This window comes from Harmonia axyridis, chromosome 2 (assembly GCF_914767665.1).
Source record: "Harmonia axyridis chromosome 2, icHarAxyr1.1, whole genome shotgun sequence".
Taxonomy (NCBI): domain Eukaryota; kingdom Metazoa; phylum Arthropoda; class Insecta; order Coleoptera; family Coccinellidae; genus Harmonia; species Harmonia axyridis.
The window spans coordinates 16,453,773-16,478,993 of NC_059502.1; the positions used below are offsets into that span (position 1 = coordinate 16,453,773).

The 25,221-nt window shown below is 34.8% G+C and overlaps 1 protein-coding gene across 1 annotated transcript in view; it reads left to right on the forward strand.

Moving 5' to 3' along the window:
* LOC123673787 overlaps positions 1-25,221 on the forward strand; it is a gene marked incomplete in the record, with an annotated part of 335,142 nt that overhangs the window by 193,179 nt on the left and 116,742 nt on the right.

A 25,221-nucleotide genomic window follows, 5' to 3' on the forward strand; every position in this document is an offset into this window, starting at 1 on the left:
AATATTTCATTATACTCGTACAGAAGGCTCATTCTACCACTCGTTCATTCAAAAACTCGCCTCTTCGTGGCTCGTTTTCGAATTTTGAACTCGTGGAAGAATATCAATGCCTTCTGCACTTGTATGATAAATAACTATTGTATTTGTAATACTTTGCGAAAACATGGCCTGAATCCACATTTCATTGAAATAGGACCAGTTGAACGTGAGATCTCGGAAATTTATAATCTGTACTATATGTGATCACTTTTATGATGGAAACAAAAATTTTTTGCATCCGATTTTGAGATATTCACTCGCAAATTCCATTTCAAATTATTATAATAAACTTTGGTAGGTATATTCTGTTTGTTTTCTGTTCTTTTTTCTATAATTTATATTCGATCGATGAAAATTTGTGCGATTTTCCGATTTGGGTTTGAATGAATCGAATAAATATCAGCTCTTTTTTGTATCTCTGGCGCATACGCAAACATGAAATTGCCGGATCTCAATTCGTGTTATGTCTCAAGTGTTTCTGTAAAAATTTCTTATGGCAAAAAAAGAGGAAGCATTACTCCACATTTAGTCAAAGTACCTAACTAATAGAAATACATTTTTCTTTGTAAATTCGACATATTCGTAAAGATAGTCACTTTCAAGAGTGATATATGAACTCCAACGCTTCTATAACTTTTCAATACCTTTTCTGTAAAAAGATTCCAGTTTTTTTTCGAAATAGGCTTCAAAACGAACTTGCCATTGAATATAGGGTAAAAACTCGAGAAATTAAAATAGTTATAATCGGTAAAAACGCTAGAGAGGTCGTAATTCCAAAGATATCGAGTTCAAGTTTGGCAACAAAAAAGGGAATACTGTGCCAGAAGCCAATCAAAATTGGTTAGAATCGGATATACGCTTTCCGAGTTTCCCTCAATTTGCCGACTTTTGTCGGTGAACATTGTGAACAAACTGCAGGTCGCAATTTTCGAGCAATCGATGTGAATTCAGGTATTTACTGATTGAAGTCATTCGGATGGTTTTCCAGTTATCTGAAATTTTTATTCCGTTTAAAATTTTTTTCTACTTCTACTTCAAGGATTATTACAGCTAGCTTCATCACATCTCATTGAAAAATGGTGTTCCGATGAAAAATCGTGGCGATGCTACTTCTTTCGATGATATTAAAAATCAGGAATGTCGAGAATTAATTAAATGGACCTGGCAGCAGCCTATAATGAAAAAAGAGCCACCGTTTAATTTTTCTTATTGTGTAGAATATGACGTCCTGAACAAGAATTATATGACTAGTTTTCGAGATACTTTATCTAACTTTATTTTCTGTTTCTCATGAATATAAGTGTACGACTTTGTTTCCGCCGTTATTTTCAAAAATTCTAGGCTTTTTTTGTTAAAAACAGGTTATATATTTATCATGACGTCGAGCTGATCCCACCAAATACTGATCATGACCTTCGAACCGTGAATATTCGGTTTTGCCGTCGACTTTAACTGCGCTTGGGATTATCGTAATGAACTCATTTTTCGTCTCCAGCCATAATGCGATGGAGAAATCTTTTCGGTCTTTGCCTTGCAAGCAGCTCTTCACAAGCAAACAAACGCCGTTCAACATTTCTAGGCTTCAACTCGTACAGCACCCAATTTCCTTCCTTCTGAATTATTCTCATGAATTTCATGACTTTTGAAATGGCTTGTTGCGTCACTCCTAAGGATCTTGCCAATACTTGTTGCGTTCGACACGAGTCTTGATGAAGTAATTCCTCCAATTCTGCATCTTCGAAAACCTTCTCTCTTCCACCGCCATGAGGTTCTTTGACGTCAAAATCACCATTCTTGAAGCGTTGAAAACACTCTTGGCATGTTCTTTCACTGATAGCGGCCTCACCATAGGTATATGAGAACATTCGATGTGCCTCAGCCGCATATTCTTTTTATTCTTCTACCCTCTTATTATTAAGCAAATTGCTTGTTTTTCTTTTGGTTTTTCCACGCTTCTTTGCCTGTGTTTACACAGTTGGTAAATCATCACTCCAACGTTTGCGGGGTCTTCCTACGCTTCTACGACCAACAGGTGACTTGTCCTTGCTACCTTTACCAGCCTGTTCTTTTTCATGTGGTTGATGTGCTCATTCCACTCCTGCTTTCTATTGACAACTCAGTCATTGATGTTATCGATTCCACATCTTCTGATATTCTCGCTCCTTACCCGATCTGTGAGTCTTTTTCCTGCTATCTTGCACACTACCTTCATTTCAGTGGCCTCCAATATATGTTTGGTTTTTGAAGTTTCTGGCCTGGTTTCTGCCGTGCGAGTGAGAATGGGTCGAATTGCCGATTTGTAGATTCTGGACTTCACATCAACTCTAATATGCTTATTATTCCATACAATGTTGTTGCGACAAGCAACTGTTCATGCTGCTTTCATAGCTTGTTCTCTTTCCTCCGCCTCGACATCACTTTCTTCATATTAAAGCAAAAAATAAAAACATCCCACAATTTACGAGAATTTGACTATTAAGCTGACATGTTTAATCGAGAATAACATTATGATGCAGACGCAAATCGACTAATATTTCGATGTCGGTATGTTTACAAATACTTAAGCTCATTGTATGACATCTACGATCTATTTATTTCGACTACCACCTACCGCTACAGTCATCTATTGCAAAACGGCAAAAGCAAAGTTGTACCGTAATACTTCAAATGCCTTTCCACTTGAATGATCTGCGATGTTTCTTGTTTTGTATCGACGAAACTTTTCCCAACAAATCTTTCGTAGCAATCTTTTTTTATAATATCCTAACATTGTTATACAGCAGACAATCAAGCGCAATAATTATAAATCCTCCTCTTCGATTATAGATATCTCAAATGATTATTTCTTAGATTCCACGACGTCCTCTCCCATTTTTCATACTCGATCCAGAGGGCTATGGACCACTTTTTCTTCTCAACGCCGAACGTGACCCAATATCTCCCACTTATCCAACAGCCCGATATAAAAAATAACTATGCCGTTTGGCTTTTTTTGTCTCCGCGGAGGCGGAAAGCTGGAAACGGTATTAGGTAATTTGTAATGGCCAACGGGAGGAAAGAAAAGGAGCTTCGGCTCCTTCAGAGAGATCCTGAAAGTGGTGCGTTCCCCGCCCGAACCACTCGGCCGAGTTCGTGCGTTTTCAATATGCCTTTACTTTATTTTAATGAACCATCCTCTGGGGCCCGATTCCTGCCGACACTTTCGCTGCTTTCCACGCCGAATTGGCCTCCTAATTGGTCGGAAAAGTTGAAAGAACGATCGGGGAATTCGATGTTCTTTATTTGAATTTTCGGTTTGGTTTCTGGAACGCTAGCTGGCGCTGCTCTCGCGTTTTAATTAGAGCTGCAGGGGGGGGACGTCGTTTTTATTTTGTTATGGTTTGTAACGGAAGGGGTGAATAGGATTCGCAGTCGACAAATAAAACGGACGAATTTCTGCGGAGGAATTCGTTCAGGTCTGTGGTTTTCGAATGAAAGTGGATGTAAAACGCTGTTAACATCGTTCAAGCCTGCTTTACGTTGTTGCTTTAAGTTGTTCACCAACTTACTTTTTTTTTGAAATACTGTACTATGGTCATTTTGATAGAGTAACTGTATATCCACGTTTGCTACTAATTTGAAATTATATGTATAACAGGCCCAATGAAAAGTCCCCAGTCTACCATAGTAAAACACATTTTTTTGGCAAATTTCGATTTTATTATTTAACATAGTTGCCTTCGATGGCGATACAGCGATTATAGCTATCTTATATATTTTCGATACCATTTTTGTAGAACGATTTGTCTTTCGCTTCAAAATAGGCCTCAGTTTCGGCGATAACTTCTTCATTGACGCTAAATTTCTTTCCAGCGAGCATGTATGTAGAAGCATTTCGAAGCCCAATTCATTTTTCTCATTGTTTTCATTGATTTTTGACACGGCGCGGCGCATTGTCTTAATGAAAGAGCATCTTTTTTTTTCAAATCCACTCAGCTGACTATCGATTGGACTCCGGAGTGAAATGATGGAGCCATGTTTCATCCATTGTTACATATGGACGCAAAAATTCAGGTTTAGTGCACTTAAACAGTTCCAAACACTGCTCAGAATCATTAATACGTTGTTGCTTTTGATCGATTGTGAAAACGCGCTGCACCCATTTTGCACACAGCTTTCTCATGTATCATTCGTGAATGATATGATGTACACGTTCAGATGATTATCTTCACAATGTCTGCTAGCATCATCACTTTACGGTAATTCAAAATTATTTTGTAACTTTTATGATTTTTTCATCGGTGACAGCCTCTTTTGGGCGTTCGACGTCTTCGGTGCTTATTTCACCATGTTTAAACCCAACATAACAATCAATGATGGTTGATTTTCCTAGTGCAGCCAGGATGTCAATATTTTGCTTCAACTATATATTTTTCCTTCAAAAAGCAATATTTTATCAGCACACAAAATTCTTCTTTCCATGTTTTTTCAAACAACAAAAGTAGCTACACTCCCAACGCAATATCACACAAACTAATGGTCGGACTGTTGTCTAATTTTGACACTTATCGTTTGAAGGTTGGTACTTATTGAAAATCATAATCACCGTCCTACCAGTTGTACGCTTAAGAGGACGAATATGTCTCCAATAATCTGCTTGTAATGCACGACTAATACCTATTAGAGAATCATTATTTTTGCAGTAAGTTTTCACAATTTTCGCACGTTCTACACTAGATAAACGATCCATATTGTTAAATGGCTAACCTGCAACTAAACATATGACTCTTAGGATTACAGTTCTCTTTGACATATGTCATTAAAACAGGGCTGTGAAATCCGGATCATGACATGAATAAACTAGCATATTCATGAATTGAATTGAAAAACCTTCAAAATAAGAATAAATGAACTTATTCCAGGAGTAATTGAGTCTAAGTTATTGCACCATCAATGTCCTGTCACTATTGAATATATTGAGGATTTTGAGAACACGTTTTTGAGATAGAACTTCGCGCTACCTAAAAATAATTTCATTTTATTTCTTATGTTTGTTTGTCTCTTCCGTTTACATCGAGCAGTAAAAATAAATATCGATTACGAGAAAGAGAAACTCGACAGAAACGATGTCGTCACATGATCCTGTTGAGGGCAACAGAAATAGTTATTCAGGAGCCTGGAGCCAGCAGGATACACAGGGAGCTCGACTAACCACAGTTAATTAAATCAAGTTTATATTATCTTCCACTTGCAATTAAGTAACTTTGTTACGTTTTGAGGAGGCACCTTTGGCGTATTTTAGACGCCGAAGTGCCTTCAAGGTTGCGAGGACTGATGAAGTCTCTATCCTGAAGGATTGCCCCAGGAGAATTTGCTGAACATGAAGAAAGCTAAGAAGTCGAAATGTAATTGGCTGGAAAAAACAAGGATTGTTCGTTGAAGCAGAAATATTGAGTAGCTACGTAATTTGTTTCAGACAGTTTTCTTGTCATGTGAGTACCCAAAACATAGGAAAAAATTTTAGCAAAGGAACCTAATTATATACATCAAACAGACATTACTTGCATCATTCTTTGCGGAGATTGAGGGAGAAATTTGAACTTCAGAAAAATTTCATCGTCAATTTTTTTACTCTTGGCTTTCATTTTAACATAGGTATCTTTTTTTTTCATCTTGGCAAAATTCCAAGATTCTTGAATTTAAAAACTCAGTTAAGTTTGTTTCATGCCAGTAAAATAAGTATTTCCACATAAGTACATACAATATGAAAACTCAAAATTAACAACTTTATGAAAGTTTTATCTTACAAATATTTCCCAGCGGAATATTCTATGTTGAATGATTAGAGTTGGTAAACTGAATAGAAGCTTGCGATCAGATTTCCATTAAGAGAATAAGTGAGGCTATTAAACCTATCGATTACCTAATAGTTGAAATCGTTTTTCCGCTAATGTCTAAATGACTAAATATCATTAATTTACGAACTTTATATACAATACTTATGAATGGAAAATTATAATTATTATGTGTTGCATCGAACAGATTAAATTTACTGATTCATTCACCAATTCAACAGAATTTTATACACAGTTGATTCCAACTGTTGTCAAACAAATTTCCTTGACTCCTTAGCGCATTATTGTTACATCAACGTCTGCAGAATCTCGCTCATTAGAAGCTGCATTCAAGTTCAGCGACATGAAGATTCATTTGAAGTTTCTCCTGTTCTATTGTGAATAGTTTCGTTCGCTTGGAGCTTATCCATATATTATTTCAAGTAATAATTTTATCATGGGAGATCGGGAATACTTTTTTGAGGTTTTTATTTTTAGTTTGGTTCAGAATAGTTTTTGATGTTTATGACATTGCATCACGCCATCCAATTTAGACTTCGTTATGCGATCAACTCGGAATTTCACATGAGGCTTTAAATTTTACATTGAAATGATAGTTTAACTCCGCATTTTCAAAAATAACTGAAACACATTATTAGAGAATACTCATTTTACCCATTGACAAATTTACTGGAGCATTCGAGATAAGAGCCTACCCCTCAAATCACATATTTATAAGTCCAGATAGAATTGAATTTGAGCACAGATTCCTCATCAGTGAATCGAAATTAATCGTTCGAGGTTGAGTTCGTTCCCAGTTCGAAATCATTCAATTTTTCTTTGTTAGAAAATAATGAAATTATTCATTGATTAAGTGAGATATTGGCTAAATTTGACCAATATACTTAGCTGCAATTTAGCTATTATCTTACTTGAAATAAAATTATTGTAGCAGCGGCTCTACTTTCTCCATGGACCTAGTCATTTTTAGAAATGTTCACATGACGAAGATCTGAACTTAACAAGCCTGTTACCATTCGATCTCGGTCTTGAGATTGAAACAATCGTTTATAGAGTGCATTTCACATTTTGATCATCAGGTCGAATCATAGAGTGATAAACATAGATAGAGGGAGTATGCGCAATTTTTACATGTCCCCAATATGTTAGATTACGTTGTCGTATTGTGATATATTTTCAAATCCACAATTTTACTATATCCTTATAATATATTATATTCAATGAAATATATTTATTTGAGTGATACTCAATTAAAAATGCAAATTTGAATATTTGGAATCCGATATTTTTCCTAATTGTCGAATTTGTAGTATGCAGAATATTTATTATTTTCTGTATCCACCTGCTGAAATCCGAGACTTGGCAACTATTGCTCTCCTAGTATCATCTGCTGTTTCACGTCTTTTGGCGTGAGTTTGAGTTTGTTTTCTGGATTTCTAATATATTTAGGCATTCATCTCGATATATTTTGAGTTGATATGAAACGTTGATTCACTATGGTACATAAGGAGTGCATTCATTGTGGAGAAACTCGCGAATTGAGTTAAATATCGTATCACTGATATGTTTTCATACCGCGCTCTTTATGTCAAATTTAAAAGTTCATGTGGGGGACAAAATTTGCTCACTGAAAATGACACATGCTCCCTCTATCTACGTTTATTACTCTGAGGATCGAATCAACAGTTGAGAATCGACAGATCGCCGATATGTGTGTGGACACTTTTACTCCCTTTATCGGGTTTCCGTAAAGTTTGTGCAAAAATATGTCCTCATGACACGAACGTCCGATGAATCCATACAACAAAATCCGTCGATCAGAAAACGTTGACAACCGACGTTCAAACGGGATACTCTCATGTTATCCCTTCAACATGTGTCCCCAATATGCGAGCAGAATCGCGGGATAAATATCCCTCTTGATGACACAACGGGCGAGCAACCCGGCAACGGCAACACCCATAACATTTTCCAGTGTGAGAGGAGAGGATACGGCATAGCAACGTCCTGACCTGAAAAACTGCGGCACATAAGGACGCCTCCTATCTCCCGGCACTGTGGAATTTAATTTTGTTCCCCGAAATCCCGTTCTCCTCCACTCCAACGTCGTCAGGATGAATTGAGTCGATTAGAGGAGTGTTTTGTTTCCATAGAACGCAAGTTTGCGCCGTACAATAATTATTCTAATGGGCGGGATAACCGGTTGATGAATGAGGGTCGGTCTAGATCGGTAAATGTTTATTTCGCCCGAATTCTTACCGGGCGGATAGTTTTCAGGAATTGACCTGTTGGTGTTGGTTCGAATTATGTCTTCGAAAACAGCATAGTTGGGAAGCAGGAACAATTTATATTGAAATATTCTCGAGCTTTAAATACGATTTCGAAATACAGTATAATTTGCATGGTATTCAATAATCATATCAATTGTACAACTTTGCCTCCGCCATTTTGCAATAGATGGCTGTAGTCGAAATAAATAGATCATAGATGTCATACAATAAACTGTAAACATAACATCATCGAAATATTAATCGATTTGTGTCTGCATTATAAAGTTATTCTCGATTAAACATGACAGCTTACGAGCCAAATTCTCGTCATTTGAGGTTGGTTTCAATTTTCGTCTTCAATATGAAGAAATATGCGTCTGGGGCTCATCGAATGATGATATACTTATGGTATAGTAAAAGAACGTGCCGAGAGTGGTTTCAAAGTTTCAAAAATGATTTTGACGTCGAAGACGTGGTGGAAGAGAGAAGGTTTTCGAAGATGCAGAATTGGAGGCATTACTTGACCAGGACTCCTGTCAAATGCAACAAGATTTGGCAGGATCATGGGAGTAACGCAACAAGCCATTTCAAAACGCCTTGAAGTCATGGGAATGATTCAGAAACGAGGAAATTGGGTGCCATAGGAGTTGAAGCCGAGAGTTGTTAAACGGAGTTTGTTTGCTTGTGAACAGTTGCTCACAAGGCAAAGACTGAAGGGATTTCTACGTCGCATTGTGACTGGAAACAAAGAATGGGTGTATTACGTCAATCCCAATCATGAAGATATCCCAGCCATGCTTCCAAGTCGACGGCCAAAGCGAATATTCACGGTTCCAAGCTCATGCTCAGTATTTGGTGGGACCAGCTCGACGTATTGTATTATGAGCTATTCAAACCGACTGAAACAACATTAATGAGACATGTAACCTTAATCACAGCTGTCAATCAAATATAATGTCAAGGTTGTTGCAGCAGGTAAAGTATGGAATTGGCTCAGCGCCCGTACATGTATTTCAAAGTTTCATGCTGTAATTTTATTGTTTTTTTCAAACCAAATAAATTCTGGAAGAATATCAACGTCAAATTTCAATTAAAGCAGAATGACACATCGGTAGCATCGTGAATTAATTATAATAGTAGATAGTTGTTGCAATTTAATTGAAATTGACTAATACACAGGACATTTTTATTTTCTGTCTGAGGTTAGGTGGAGTAGCATTAGCTGATATTCTCCCCTATACTGTATATCGGGTGTCCCAAGGTGAGTGGCCTATTAGATTATTATGGAAACTATTGATGGTAAAGATTCCAAATCTTGTGGATAGATATTTGGCCATGTAAGGTACATTTTTAAAATAATTTCACATTTCCAGTGTTGCCGGATGTACGACAATTTGGCAACAACTTTGTTATTTTGAATGGGACATCCGGTATTTCTATTTTTTTTATGATACTCCATAAAATATTGAATCTATTCATTCTTACTTTTCGATCCCTATCTTCAACGGTTTTCGAGTTATTAATTATTTTTCGAAATTTTAGATCAAATTGGCGTATTACGAAAATGACTCTAGTTCGCTCAATATTTGAGATTTAAGTCAGAAATTTTGCAAGTCGTTAGATATTGATCTGATCTGTGTTACTGTTTTTGAATTATGGTTGTCAATAATACAGGAAGGACCAAAAAAAATCATCATTTGCTAAGTTACAAAATTGTAGAAAAGTCTATTTTTTCAAATTAGACACCTAGTATATTTTTCAATTTTTGGAATCAGTACAACACACTCTACAATTTTTCTATTCACGTCCCTATACCTATCTCAACTGGATTCCGAGTTATATGCGTTTATTAGATTTCACATTGATTCAATGAGCGTTAATTTCTTTTGTATTGTTATATCCTCTATGTCGTTCATAGATCGATATATCAATGAATCAGTTCAATCCATAAATGTCAAAAGAAACAATTATTGCCTAACAGGTGTTTTGTTCCGAGGTTTTTCTATAAATAATGGCTCAAGAAAGATATACACATGAAGCTTTAATGAATTTATTTGAAATTTTTGGCGAATGTGACAAAGTTGTCGACAGAACATGTCGAAAATTCAATGAAAGATATCCACAATTTCCTCGAATGAATCGAAAAAAGTTTTCAAGATTGAGAAAAAATTTCTTACAATTTGGATCAAAATTACGAGAACAAAATAAAGTTTTACCAAGAGAAGTTAACAATGAAGATAACCAAATAAATGTTTTAACGTTTTTCGAAGTTCATCCTGAAGCATCTATAAGATACGCCTCAAGAGAATTGGGAATAAGTAAATCGTCAGTGCAAAGGATTTTATCAGAACATAGAATGCATGATTTCAAATATGTTAGGGTTCAGGAATTAAGGCCAGAAGATTTTCAGAGGAGAATGGTATTTTGCGAAAGAATCAATACCCACATCCTAGAAGATCCAAATTTTTTATCTAAAATCATCTGGAGTGACGAGTCAAAATTTACTAGGAGGGGAATGTTCAATACAAGAAATCGTCATTTTTGGGCGACAGAAAATCCACATGTTAAACGAGAATCTGGGCACCAAGTTAATTTTGGGTTTAATGTTTTCGCTTTGTTGATGGATAATAAACTAGAATATTTCATTTATGATGAAAATCTAAATTCTGAGAGATATATCAGTATAATAAGACATGTTGTAGAAGAGTTTGTTGATCGTTTGCCTCTTCAAAATTACAGTCAAATCTGGTATCAGCAAGATGGGGCAGGTGCCCATTCAACTGCCCAGGTTTCCGCAGAATTGAGAAGAATTTTTAATGATCGATGGTTTGGACGTATGGGCCTCTGGGATTGGCCAGCAAGATCACCAGATCTCACCCCCCTCGATTTTTATTTTTGGCCTAGGATCAAAGATATCGTTTATGCAACTCCAGTCAACACCAAAGAGGAGCTACAGCATCGTGTGATACATGCATTTCGTACACTCGATCGAAATGAAATCCGAAAGGCTACGACGAGGGGTGTGCGGAACCGAATCCTGAAATGTTTGGAAACCAATGGTCGGCAGTTGCAAAAGTCGTTTTATTTATTTAGCTCGACAACTTTGTCACATTCGCCAAAAATTTCAAATAAATTCATTAAAGCTTCATGTGTATATCTTTCTTGAGCCATTATTTATAGAAAAACCTCGGAACAAAACAACTGCTAGGCAATAATTGTTTATTTTAACATTTATGGATTTAACTGATTCATTGATATATCCATCTATGAACGACATAGAGAAAATAACAATACAAAAGAAATTAACGCTCATTGAATCAATGTGAAATCTAATAAACGCATATAACTCGGAATCCAGTTGAGATAGGTATAGGGACGTGAATAGAAAAATTGTAGAGTGTGTTGTACTGATTCCAAAAATTGAAAAATATACTAGGTGTCTAATTTGAAAAAATAGACTTTTCTACAATTTTGTAACTTAGCAAATGATGATTTTTTTTGGTCCTTCCTGTATTATTGACAACCATAATTCAAAAACAGTAACACAGATCAGATCAATATCTAACGACTTGCAAAATTTCTGACTTAAATCTCAAATATTGAGCGAACTAGAGTCATTTTCGTAATACGCCAATTTGATCTAAAATTTCGAAAAATAATTAATAACTCGAAAACCGTTGAAGATAGGGATCGAAAAGTAGGAATGAATAGATTCAATATTTTATGGAGTATCATAAAAAAAATAGAAATACCGGATGTCCCATTCAAAATAACAAAGTTGTTGCCAAATTGTCGTACATCCGGCAACACTGGAAATGTGAAATTATTTTAAAAATGTACCTTACATGGCCAAATATCTATCCACGAAATTTCAAATCTTTACCATCAATAGTTTCCATAATAATCTAATAGGCCACTCACCTTGGGACACCCGATATAACCGGACGAAATAAAGATGATTAATTATTATTATTTCCATCGGTCATTTGCAACAATTTTGGTCAACGCTGGGGCAGATTTAATTGCTTTAAAAAAGCATGAAAGATATCGAGGTATCTTTCAAAAATAAACTATTTGGAGAGGAAAATTATGTTAGTACTATTATAGGTATTACCGAAGAAGACCGCTGATTTTTCAGGTTATATAATGGTTAATGGATTCATTTAGACTAGCTAGCTACAGAATGACGTTTCATGTAGAGTTCAAGCTCTCTGTAATAATTGCTCGAACTGCAAAATAGGTATAATAAGCGTTCTTGATGCGAGTTGATATTAATCGTAAAATTATCTACTATCAAATGTGTACAATTTACATTGTCTTTGGAGAAAATCGCTTTCATTCCCAGAGATACAATGTACTATTATGTGCCTTGAACAAATAAGTTGAAGAGGAAGAGATGAATAAAAAATAATATAAACAAAGCAAAATTTAATCTAACCACCAAAGCATAAAGAGTGACATACACTTTATGATATCTCTTCATAATATATCTTATCCATACGCATTTATCATATCTTTTCAATTCTCCCTTTCATTTCTCAGAACCCACTGTAACCCACTTTGAATATATTGAATATTTTCCCGATCATAACAACAACAACAAAGTTGATCGAAATTCGAATAACATTTTCTATGGCGGAATGCATTTCGGATATGTTAACGTATGGAACCATCGAATATTCGTAAACTCTTATGGAATACTCCTCGAGACGCTCAAGTTATTGAAAATCCTACGATAGAATGGAGGAACAGAAAATGTTCAAGACGCTTTTATAGAAAAGCTTTCACCGACTGAAATAAAATTGCGAGCAGAAATTCAATAAACATCAGGGTCTTCTCTAGTAACAAATGAAATTGTCGAGTTGGCGAGAGGATTTCTTAATTCTGGCCTTGGTCTTTGGTTAGGGTTATTGGCGGGAACGGTCGATAGAAGCTTCTCAATTATGTATAACAGTATTCTGTGGCTATTTTGATTTTCCATCAGAATAACTTCCTCACACAGAAAAGGCTTCATGTTGTTTGTACTTGGCGAAGGAGCTTTGTGTTATTATCATTTTGTTTTCAATGAATATAGATAAGACACTGGACCAGTGTGATTGAAATTATGAACAAGCAATTGATTGAATATATGGAACATTCCAGAATCTAAAAAAAAAATTGATGAATCAGCAGTAATAATAATAAAAATAAAAATAATTCCTTATTAATCCCTTCGATATTACAAAAAGAATGTATAGGACATGTCAAATGAGATAAGTTCCTAGTAAAAAGAAAAATGAACACAACTGATCAAAATGAATGTGATAAACTAGTACTACAAATAAGCCAACAAAGTTTATGCAAAATGGCCATCTGAAAAGTATTCCGCTATACTATAATAAGATTTTTCAATTGATATGCGTTTTATGGATTTTTTTAATTTCAACTCATTCAATCTCTTGATTTGATCTGGTAAATTATTGGAAATTTTTAAGCCCTTATAAGATGAGGAAAGTTTTAATTTCTTCGTCCTATGTTGAAGTAAACACAATGTTTTAAAGTTTCTCGTGTAATAATGGTGATAGTTCGACAGTCCGATAAAATTTCCAATATTACGTTTTTAAACAACAGACATTTGTATATATGAATACAAGGGACCATCAAAATGTGATGCTTGATGAAGAGCGGTCTACAGGAGGAAAGTTGGCTGATATTGAAGATCCTATTTAAATCAACATAACAAGATTTTGAATTGCAAATAACAGTATACCAAACTAAAGTACACATCTAAAATTGACTTGGATGGTAAACAAACTTTTAATTTATTCATAGCATAAAAGGATGCATTCAACTTTTTACTCAATACATCAAAGTGTTCACACCTTCTCAAAGTACTGTCGAGATTAACACCCAAAAACTTAACTTTTTCCGAAGAAGAAATTTTCACATCTCCCAACTGGAGAGTCAATGGAACAATATACCTGATTCCGAAAGAAATAATCTTTGTTAACAATGAGCGCATTAGCACTACACCAGTCCATGAAGCTCCTCATCAGCATGCTGCAGCAAGAAAGGAGTTCATTAGTATTTCTAGATGCTATGGCGATAGATGTATCATCGGCAAATGAAATAAATTTCATGAATTTATAAAAATTAAGATGTTCAGGTAAATCATTAATGAACAGAAGAGGCCCTAATATCGATCCTTGAGGGACACCAATATCGATTCTATATTTGCTCGAATATGAGTCACCCACTCTGACGACCATTGATCTCTGCACCAGGAAGCTATGCAACCACTCTAAGAAGATTCCTCTGAAACCTAAGTTATATAACTTATTCATTATAAATGGTATAGACAAACAATCGAATGCACACGATAGGTCGAAGAACAAACCAGCGACACATAGACCATCATCCAACCACTTATAAGTACTTTCAACAAATGAAACAGCAGCCATCTACAATAATCGAACACTATACGATTATGAATAACTGATGCATTACAAAATGATCACAAACTATTCTGATGAATGTCTTGGAATCATTTTTGATTATCAATCATCGATAAGATCAAAGCAAATAATAAAACAGATATGAATCAGAATAAAAGCTTTGAAACCCAAAAATCAAAATCATTCACAAAGGAACGGAAGAAACTAATAAAAATGATAATTTAAGGCATTTATGGAAGTAATTCTAAGAAGCAATGCAATTTCCATTTGATCCAGAACCTATGATGGCTAAAATCTGTTTCAAACTCCCCACTCAAACTCGTTTTTATTACAACGAAACAAGAGAAAAATCCAATTAAAGCATTCGCACGAAACTCTCTTTTCTAAAAACCAATATCGATATAAAAGCCTGGAAGTTCTTCAAACAAATCCAACAGTTAATCTGTTAACCTTCGACAACAGTTCTAATATCGTAGGGAGCCTGTAATTGAAAATATTAGATACATGCAGTTCGTGATTTCTCTTTTTATCCCAACATACAATGGCTGTTTAATTGAAGTTGCAGGACAACCTGGCGGCTACTCGACTAGGAACTGTCGTGTCCACTGACAATACAACGTATTGATGTCAAACGAAATTGCAGCGTTTGTAGTTCATCAAAATCCAGAGCAGTTGTCTTCTGTACAAACGACACGATAGATAATTTGAAGGCACGTATACTTCGTAGAATTGGAAGGTACGCGAGTTCTACGAATTGTGTATTATTCGAGAGGCGGAAAGTGAGATATTAAACTAGTAATTTCTTTCAGAGGATCTATATGAATACTCCTCTCTCTCTAAATTGAAATGATTCTCCTTTTTTTTTCACGTGACATAGCGACAAATAAATTATTGGTGAAGATGGTTCATCTTCTATTTCTCACCTTGAATTATAGTGGAAATGTTTGAATGGTACAATATTCATTTTATGTATTTGCGTCTTAAGAAAATTGTCTGCGACAAAGACTCCAAAACGACAATCGCCAATGAAGATAGAGGTGAAAAAAATGGATGTCAGTCGTTATTCAAGATTTCGCTGGCACATGAGTTCTGAGAAAGAAGCGAGAAAACCCCCCAATTTTCAGTCACCTGACTTCTTTTTAGTGGAATGTAAATTGGTGGAAATTTAGAGCTGGGTCTATTGAAGTTAAAATACATTCGATATTGGTTGGAAATATTTCTTAATATATTTACATCGAAGCTTGTTAGTTCTGTAGACCTATGTTACGAACATAAGATCATATTGTACACCGTGAATTACTTCTTCCTTTTCTTATTCTCTAAGTTGTAAGGCTGCGCAATGGTATCATAGTACCTGCACACTAATTAGTTTAGGGGAAAGATATTCTCTATTGTATCTTGCTGAGAACCTTATGAATGAGAAAGTTGTATGCAGTATCACGAAAGACCATTGTTACACTAATGCAGGTACATTTTCATTGAGTATTGTGACGATATTATGTCTAATTGCTTCTTGTTACCTCACAGTTTTCATCTTAGTGTCTTCTCAAAACCTATTTTTGCAGCATATTTCTGTCATATATTGTCATAAAATTTATAGGATGTGTTAAATACGGGAATAATTTATTTATATGTTCATGACGGTTGAGAAAGTCGAGAATTTATCTAAAATTTTTGATCAGCTCTGCTATTAAAAACTATATTATCTATCTTTGGAGTATCAATGAACTCGGCAAAAATAAAAGTGTCTATTCTAACTGGGCCACTACGGCATCAAAGAGAAGAAAAAGACCATTATACTTGCAATGCAAGGATCTTTTACTGTTCCGGGCTCTTTCTGTATTATGGAAAGATGCAACTATAAGAAAAAAAGAAGGAAACTAGATAAATATATAATCTACCAAGGGATAGCTCCAAGATTACTATAAGATCTAATAAAGAACCTGGCATATTTTGTGGAAAAGATAAAAGAACTCCTGATCACCTGGTGACAGAATACACCGGAAAAATACTTTTGACGATGAACCTATAGGAAAATGCATGTGAGATGTCTTCGAGTTGGAAGACATCTAAGATTCTGGAATTCAGTGGAAAGGCTAGCTGACGATGGTACAGCGGTGAGAACGATTGTAATGAAAAACACAAAATAGTCCTTCTGGTGACGTTGCAATGTAACCCATTAAAACATCAAAACAGTTTCGTGCGATACAAAATAAACAAGCTCTCTCTCGTAAATTAAAAAACAACCGCAGAGTTTTTCAAGCTTGTATACCTGCATATAGAACACATCACAACAGCATAGGCAAATCCGACGTTACACATAAAACTATAATTGGCGTAGTACACGGGGTCATGCACATCGGTAAAATAGACGTGATCAATTATGCAAATTGCTGTTATTTCATTATGGCCCGGAACTGAATTTGCATTTTTGAGATGTTCCAGATTATGTGACAATATTAACATGCAGGAGGAGAATTATTGATAAAACATAATTTAATCAAACAAGGCATTGAATCTATCCGGGGCATTGCGGGATCACGTGCATGATGAATAGGTTATGTGGAATAACATAAAACCGTTATGGTAGCGGCTCCGCGCGCCGCCATCACTCATCAGTGGGAATTACGGGTTTTCCAGCCGACGATCATAATTATATTCATATTTTCGGGAATCGTAATGTTTTTAGTGCCGGCTGTTAATTCCGCGATACGGCTATTTCACCGTTGATGGGGTTTCTGTTCGATATTAAGTTTGATTCATGAACGCTGAAGGTGTATTATGACAGAATAATGGATGCCACTATTTTCTCCCGGGCGCATGACTGATGGAGCTCTTCATTTGAGTTCTACGTCGTAAAATATGGAGCTGCTCCTCTCGCGCTCCTTCATTATCTATCACCTATGTCGTTTATATATGCACTCAGCCACCGAACTCGGATTATAATCGTGACGAATGTCTTTGATTTGCTGTCAGCCGTAGATTTATTAGAAAATTCAATTTGATAAACTTATTTTTTCTACATCTCCTTTTAATATTAATGAAGTCGTATAGTATATCAAAAGTCATTTGAACTAGTCCATGAAAACGCTCGGCCAGATGTCTCCTCGAAGTGAATACTGCGATCCGCTAAATACCGGGGTTTATTTTATTGATATTGTCAGGCAATAAATTCACTGGCTCCAAAGGAATTTCTGGAAATTTGGACAATCCTTGTATAAACGAAATATTCTGGGTTCCTACAAGTGACTTTGGATACACTATACAAACTCATCCCATCCTTTGAAAGCTATTCGCCGTTGAGCAAAGTACATAGGCTTCCGCCATTTATTTTCTAAATTCGAGGCTTCATTGTAAAAACCTGATTAGACATTTATGATTCAACGTTTTGTTCATCGCTGGCCACTACTTCATCCCATTTTTCTGGCAGCGAACGAATCCCACGTTGAAGAAACTGGTCACCTTTTGAAGCGATCCATGAATGGATCCATTTTTTTATTTCTCGTACCTGTCGAAAACTTCGTTTTTTTAGATGATAAGGTACTACCACACAGATCCCATCAGGTGATTACTGATAGAGGTAACCAGAGTGTCTAACACAATCTCCAAGATACCCTGAATCAAATCGAGCACGTTTGGTGCCAATTAAAAACAACTCTTGATGGCCAGAGACCAAAAACGCTTCAACAGCTTCTTGCAACAATTTGTGCAGAATATTTCCATCAACTCAATAATAATAATAATAATAATCGTTTTTATTGGGCGAAGGTTAGCTTACGCTACTCTTACACTTCAAAATTTCACAGTTATTAATCGATGCACGTGATGAATTTACTGTAACGTTTTTCGGTTAATTGAATCGATAGTTCTTACTAACACTAATTTATTTCAGATACACAACCATAGATAACTATTTACAGATAATTTATTTCAACTATTACATTGATTCATTTCCACTACTACATTAATTTATTTCTACTTCTTGAGAGTACGGCACTGACTGCCGTTTACGTCGACACTGCCCTCTGCTGCGGCTTCTTTGGTTTATATACCGCTGGCATCTCTATCTAGAAGGGACTCGATTTTTCTATCGAGCTCTCGGTGCGTCCGGTACCTTATAGAAAGAGGCAGTGGCGTAGGGCTTGCGAGTTCGTTACAATACTTTGTATTCAAGAATATATTTATCAATTTTTGAAATTTTCAATTGAATGAAATTTTTGAAAGGGTAATCGAATCACCTTTAAAACTCAACCCCCTTCCCATTTAAGCTTTTAGGGGTTGCTGTCATCACGCTCACACTGTTGATACAAATTGATTGGAACCAACCATACAAAATGTCCTTCTACGAACCAAAGTTTACCTTCATTTGACACATTGTATACATATTTCAAAGTAAAATAGGGATTTTCTGAAGAGAAAACACAAATCAAATAAATATTCCTAACTTTTGATGAGCAGCTAATTAATAGTATTGTGCCTGAAATGAAAATGGTACACGGTAACGAAACCTGGACAAAACACAACTGATTCTCTAAACCCATAAATCCTTCAACCTTCTGAGTCTCACATAAGCCTAGGAGTGTCTGTAAAGAAAACATTGATTATTCGTAAAACGAAAGCCTTGTATTTATGAAAATAGAAATGTGTTAAATACAATTTTATTCTATTTTGATATTATTCCTCATTGAAAAAATTTATTGTTCGATCACAATAGTGTACATCTGAAATTGCAAAAACACGATATCATCAAAATTGGAACGTAATAGTTGAAGTAGTTATGTAATCGAAAATCGAGTGAGGAATATTATGTTTTCGAATATGGAATTATGGAACATTGCTGAACAATGCAGTGTGAGTGGGATTTTCTGTTTGGTATACATCATACATGACAGCCTAACACTGTGGCGCAGTAAACAGTTTTGACGAAACAGTTCCCGTTAACAATGAAGTTTCCAATCAGAGGATTCATAGCATCCGCTATCAAGCTGAAATTATGGCTGCAGTTATAATAAGGTTCGCATGCGAAATGACATTACATAGCTTACATGGCATCATTTAAACAGCCAATTGCCATTATATGCCTTGTTTCCCTCTCTCAGATATGTCAAAGGCTTTATTTAATGAAGTTCCCATGTTAATACGATGGTAGTCTATATTGGGTTCATATTGCTCCTTAATCCCATCAAACATCAAGGTAGGTATTGAACTGCGTTGAGCTATATTGCACTTCTTAGTAGATCGTAATCTTGAATCCAATTATGCTCTAATTTACCACCTTAGTTGGGTGTATATCCACGTTGAAATATGGATAGGTCCTGGGAGGCTCACCTATTCTTGGGAACGTTCAAGATTTGACTGCCGAAATTTGTAGTAACCAGCTATATTTGATTTGAAAAGATTGGCGAACTAATATATTTCATTGCTTCATCATTCTATAGAACTAATATTTCATTTTGCCCCCGCTTCCATAGAGATAGGGTTAATTCCTGAGAGTAATGAACATAGATAGAAAGAGCCGATGTCATTTTCAGTAAGCAAATATTGTCCTCAACATGAACTATCTAATTTGACATGAAAATTAAATGAAAACATATCAGGGATACGATATTTCACTCAATTCGCGAGTTCCTCCACAAAGAACGCATTTCTTATATCCCATAGTCAATCAACGTTTTTTATCAACTCAAAATATATTGAGATTTATACCGAAATATTTCAGAAATTCAGAAAACAAACTTCAAGCGCGCCAAACGACGTGAAACAACGGATGACACAAGGAGAGCAATAGTTGCCAAACCTTGGATTTCAGCAGGTAGATACAGAAAATAATAAATATTCTGCATACTAAAAATTCGACAATTAGGAAAAATATGGGATTCCAAATATTCAAATTTTCATAATTAATTGAGAATCACTCAAATAAACATATTTCATTCAATATAATAAAATTTATAATGATGTAGTCAAATTGTGGATTTGAAAATATTTCACAATCCGACAACGTAATCTAACTATTTTGGGGACAAGTAAAAATTGCGTATACTCCCTCTATCTATGTTTATTACTCTATGGATGATTATTTAGGTAGCGCCATCTACGAAGGGAAAGAGAGGTTCTGCTAATGTCGAGTTGGCGACAACTGAATCCTAACAAAAAAAATTAATTAAAACATTCGAAAAAGGCGCTGTAATGGAATATGTAATGCAATAAAATCTATGATGAACGTTTTCATGCTATATTATTACTGAAATGGTTTTAGCAATGCTATATTATCACTGAAATGATTTTAGCAATGCGGCACTACCTGCCATATCGAACCGCGGAAAAGTTGTATTGCATCTAGGATTTCGGAGGACAAAAAAGAAAAATAGATTCGATTATCCTTCCAATTTATAGTTCTCGTTTTCATTTACCCTTTCAAACAATTATTCTTATCGATTTTACTGTGATTCTGTTGACCGGCATATTTATATGAATATTTAAATTACTGTTGAATATCTTCTTCTTCAAGAAGACATACCGCCTGCTCATTTCCTGTTTATGCCGGTATTTCTTGTTTAATGTCTAAATGCACAATTTCATCTTGATCGCTTCTGTTTCTTGGATCATTAAAATAACTTTTCGAAAAGACATATTCACGGAACCCCTAGTTCGATTTTACCCATTCATGAACTGCACCTTGTCTTTATTTTATTATCTCTTTCATAGAAAGTAAGTATCTTTTTTCTTTTTAAGTTTTCTTGTAGTATATTTTCCATATCAATCACTTGCTTGAGCCGCTTTGATGTTCGATAACATAGTGTAGTTTCTCTTTTCTTCATGTTATATTTTCATTGTTATTATGAGTATTAAATTCATGGGTTCCTTTATGTTTATTTTTTTCTCAGATACATTATGTACTAATTTAAAGGAAAATATATTGTTTTTTCTTTATTTTCTAATGTCACTCATTGTTATCTATTGTTTTGAGTGTGAAGAAGATCTAATGAAGGACCAAAATATTGTGAAAGAATAAAGTTAAACTTTTATTCCTGAGAACGATATTTCCCAACTTCATCTAATTCACATTCATTGCTATTTCGGTAAATGATTATTATTATACCTCATAGTAATTTTTATATTCAACTAAGCACATCTTATAAAGCAGAGAATAAAAATCTATGTTCTGCACTCCTGGAAACGAACCCAACCCGCTGGGCATATTTTATACTTCCCTGCACGCGCACAGAAAAATTTGGACAATTAGACTCCCTATCTCGCGACCATCTTTCTTTGTCCCATTTCAGAGTTGAATTTATATCTCCTAGAAAGATTTTAATTAAATTTCCCCGTAAAGTTCAGGTGCACCGAGTAATCGCTTATCTAACCGATTCATCTGTCGGGCAGGGAACTTGTATCTTTACGACGCTGTAAAAACGGCATCGTCTGATGTTCCCCGCCGTTGCATGAAGGAATAAAACTTATATTTGAGTGCTCTCCCTCCGAATGCTGATATCAAACTTTGGTGATCCATCGGAAATACATTATTAGGAAGCAGGGATTTCTCGCAAAACCTGTTCGACATTTATTTCCAGTTTTAAATCTTACTCCGGCGTTCTTTCCCGATTATGGATAATCCGGAAATGTGCTTCAGAGATAATTCTTGGTTTATAACCTCCAATAATGGACCTATGGAATCGTTCGAAGAAAATAAGATTAAACCGCTACTCTACCGCGTAAAACGTCAAAATCGAATTCCAAAGAAATAATCTAGCGTTCGTATCATTTGTAAATTTCAACAAATTCAATTTTGAAATGTTTTATAGAATTTTCCTTTAACTTTAAATTCAATGATTCTTTCCTCAGGTTAGTGAAGTTTATATTACAAACAAAATATATTTTGATACAGTGCTGATTATCGCCAACCAAGATTCAAATACAGAGAATAATAAAATAATGAAAAATCTCAAGGTCAAATTGGAAACTTTTTGAAGGGACTAGCCTTCTTGGATTTTATTGTCCTTTTCATTTAGTTTCCGTATCGTTTCTTGTTGTTCACGTTGCCTTTCTTTCAATGTCGTTCGGAGGTTGAACTTTTGACTGAACAAATGAAAATTTTAAAATGATGTTGATAGGTCAATTATTTGTGTAGCGCCACAAAAAAGAGAAAAACGACACATGCCGAGCCCAGTCACCAGACTCATTCCAAACAAATTTTGTGAATACTCCTTTATTTCAGACATCTTAGGAATTACCAATGTAGAAAATGTATACTACGGGATGAAAACATAGTTTACTAGCGCATTCGCCATTTTGGAGCAAATTTTTGGGAGGATCGAAACCTTCAATAAACGATGTACATTGCTTTTCTTAAGATTGAACAATTAATAAAATAGTTTATTTCCATTTAAAATCAACCTATTCGTAAATGAATATAAGCCAACTTCAATAATAAAAATGAAGGACAAAACTCACAGGTTTAAAATATTGGATAGACTCGTTCTTTTCTCGATGAGAATTAATTTCTATCGAAATTAATGACAAGTCTTTAATTTACAATTTTTTATTATTCAAGAGACAATATTTCGCGACACACTAGCTTTTTCAGATTCTACTTTTGGTATGAATGTGTTTCAAAATGTAAAATCTGAAGAAGCTACTATGTAGTAAAAAAATGGTTATTTAAATAGTAGAAGAAAGGAAATAGTATTAACTGTCATTTAATTCTTCAGTTTTCAATTTATCGACATAATTATTGAATTTTTGAAATTTTTTATTGGCATCTGTGAAATAAAAATTCTTGAACTAAAAGTTTAACATTTGTACCTAACTTTATTTCAATAGTTGCATCCTGCTTTTTGTCAAACAGTCAAAAATGCGAATTCATTCAAATCCAATGCAAAATATTTTGTACACATCAATATAATGGGAATGTGTCATGGAATGACATAAATTGGAATACTTTATTCAGGTCTTTTTTCAAAATATTTCAGAGTAATGAAAACGAAATTATGAAAAGAATAAATGTAGATACTACATCCAAAATGATTTCAATTTTTTTTGTTTCATTTCCCGAAGCTAATCAATGAGTTGAGGCACCTTCTATTGAATTCGAAACAATGAATATCACCGAAATTAATATTACCACCGTTGGACGAGCCTAACCATATGTGTACATTCTCACGTCCATACAGGTTTGCAGATTCACATACACTGGGGCAGTGATTTGCCTCGAGGTATGTCCACCTCACTTGATTACATACATTTCGATTGATTCGATTCATGTATGATTTTGGTTCAGTAGGAAAAGCAGAGTCGAATTACTCATGGCTTCCCATTCACGGTTGCCTCTCCTGTTAATATTCCTGTTTTTCGTTGCCAATCATCACTCCAACGTTATACCGAATATAATTATCTTTACAAGAGACCGTAAAACAATTTTCAAATGAATGTTCGAGTTAATATTAGTCAACAGTGGAATAACTCACATTATATTAGTGTTATCGACATCATTATCAAGCAATAATCAACTAATAGGAACTTTGAATAAAATACGTTCTGCTACCTACTACTACAGGGTGTCCAAAATTTTATGCTGCTAGTCATCAAAACAGGAAAAGTGGAAAAATCAATTTCTTTGGAACAGATGACATTTTATTTGGAACTAATACACCTAGTGAATTTTTCAAGTTGAATCAGTTGAAATATCAAAATGAAACATCTTACGGAAATTTTTCCAATAAAAGGTTGGTGGTTTTGAGAGGGAGTCTACTTATAATAATATCCCTTCCATTCACTTCACCCTTGTCGGGAGAACAGGGATCAACTTTGGGATCTTAAATGGGAATCTCTGTGTTTTATTGCAGATCCGTATCCCACGGCAAAAAATACAAAAGTTTTGTACGAACAATTTTTAACGATTCGTTGCAGATGGCACAGCAATCAAATCAAATCAAATTTTGAATTTGAATCCTTCGTCTGAAGGACCTTCACGTATCTACGGCTGAGTTTTAAGGGTTAACTTCAGTTTATTGCAACTTTACCCTGTTATTTTCCAGCATATAAGAATAAAGCATTCTTGGATTTCAAACCAATTTTTTACGCTATCATTTTATCTAAAGTGTATTTTCCTTTTCTTATGTTGTAGTGTAAACGAAAGAAATTCATCGAAGAGCTCATTGAAAAGTGTAATTAAAGTTTATTGACATCAGATCCTACAGACAGATAAACATTGGAACAAATTTGTTGTCAGAGTTTACCTTGGAATTTTTTTTTTGATCGGTACCAATTTTTTTCGAAAAGATATATTCTTCACATAGAAACATATTTTTTTAGCCCATAAATCAGGAATGGAGACTTTTATTACTTCAGCTTACATATTATCTATATAGTTAGTGATAATATTATCTAGAGAACTTTTTGGAAGTTGACTCTGGTGCACCGAGTCATTAATTTTAATCGAGAAGTGATTTCAAAAATATTAATTTGCTGTTTTGAGTGTTATTCTCTTCTGCAATTTCAATGTCGAATTCTCCTGATGTAAAGATTTTTTTCAAAAAATACTTCTACGATATGGATTTGAAATATTTTTCAAGAAAAAGAAATAATGAATCATTTTGTGAAATTAACGCTGTTTTTTGTTGTCTTTTTTCAATTGAAACATCG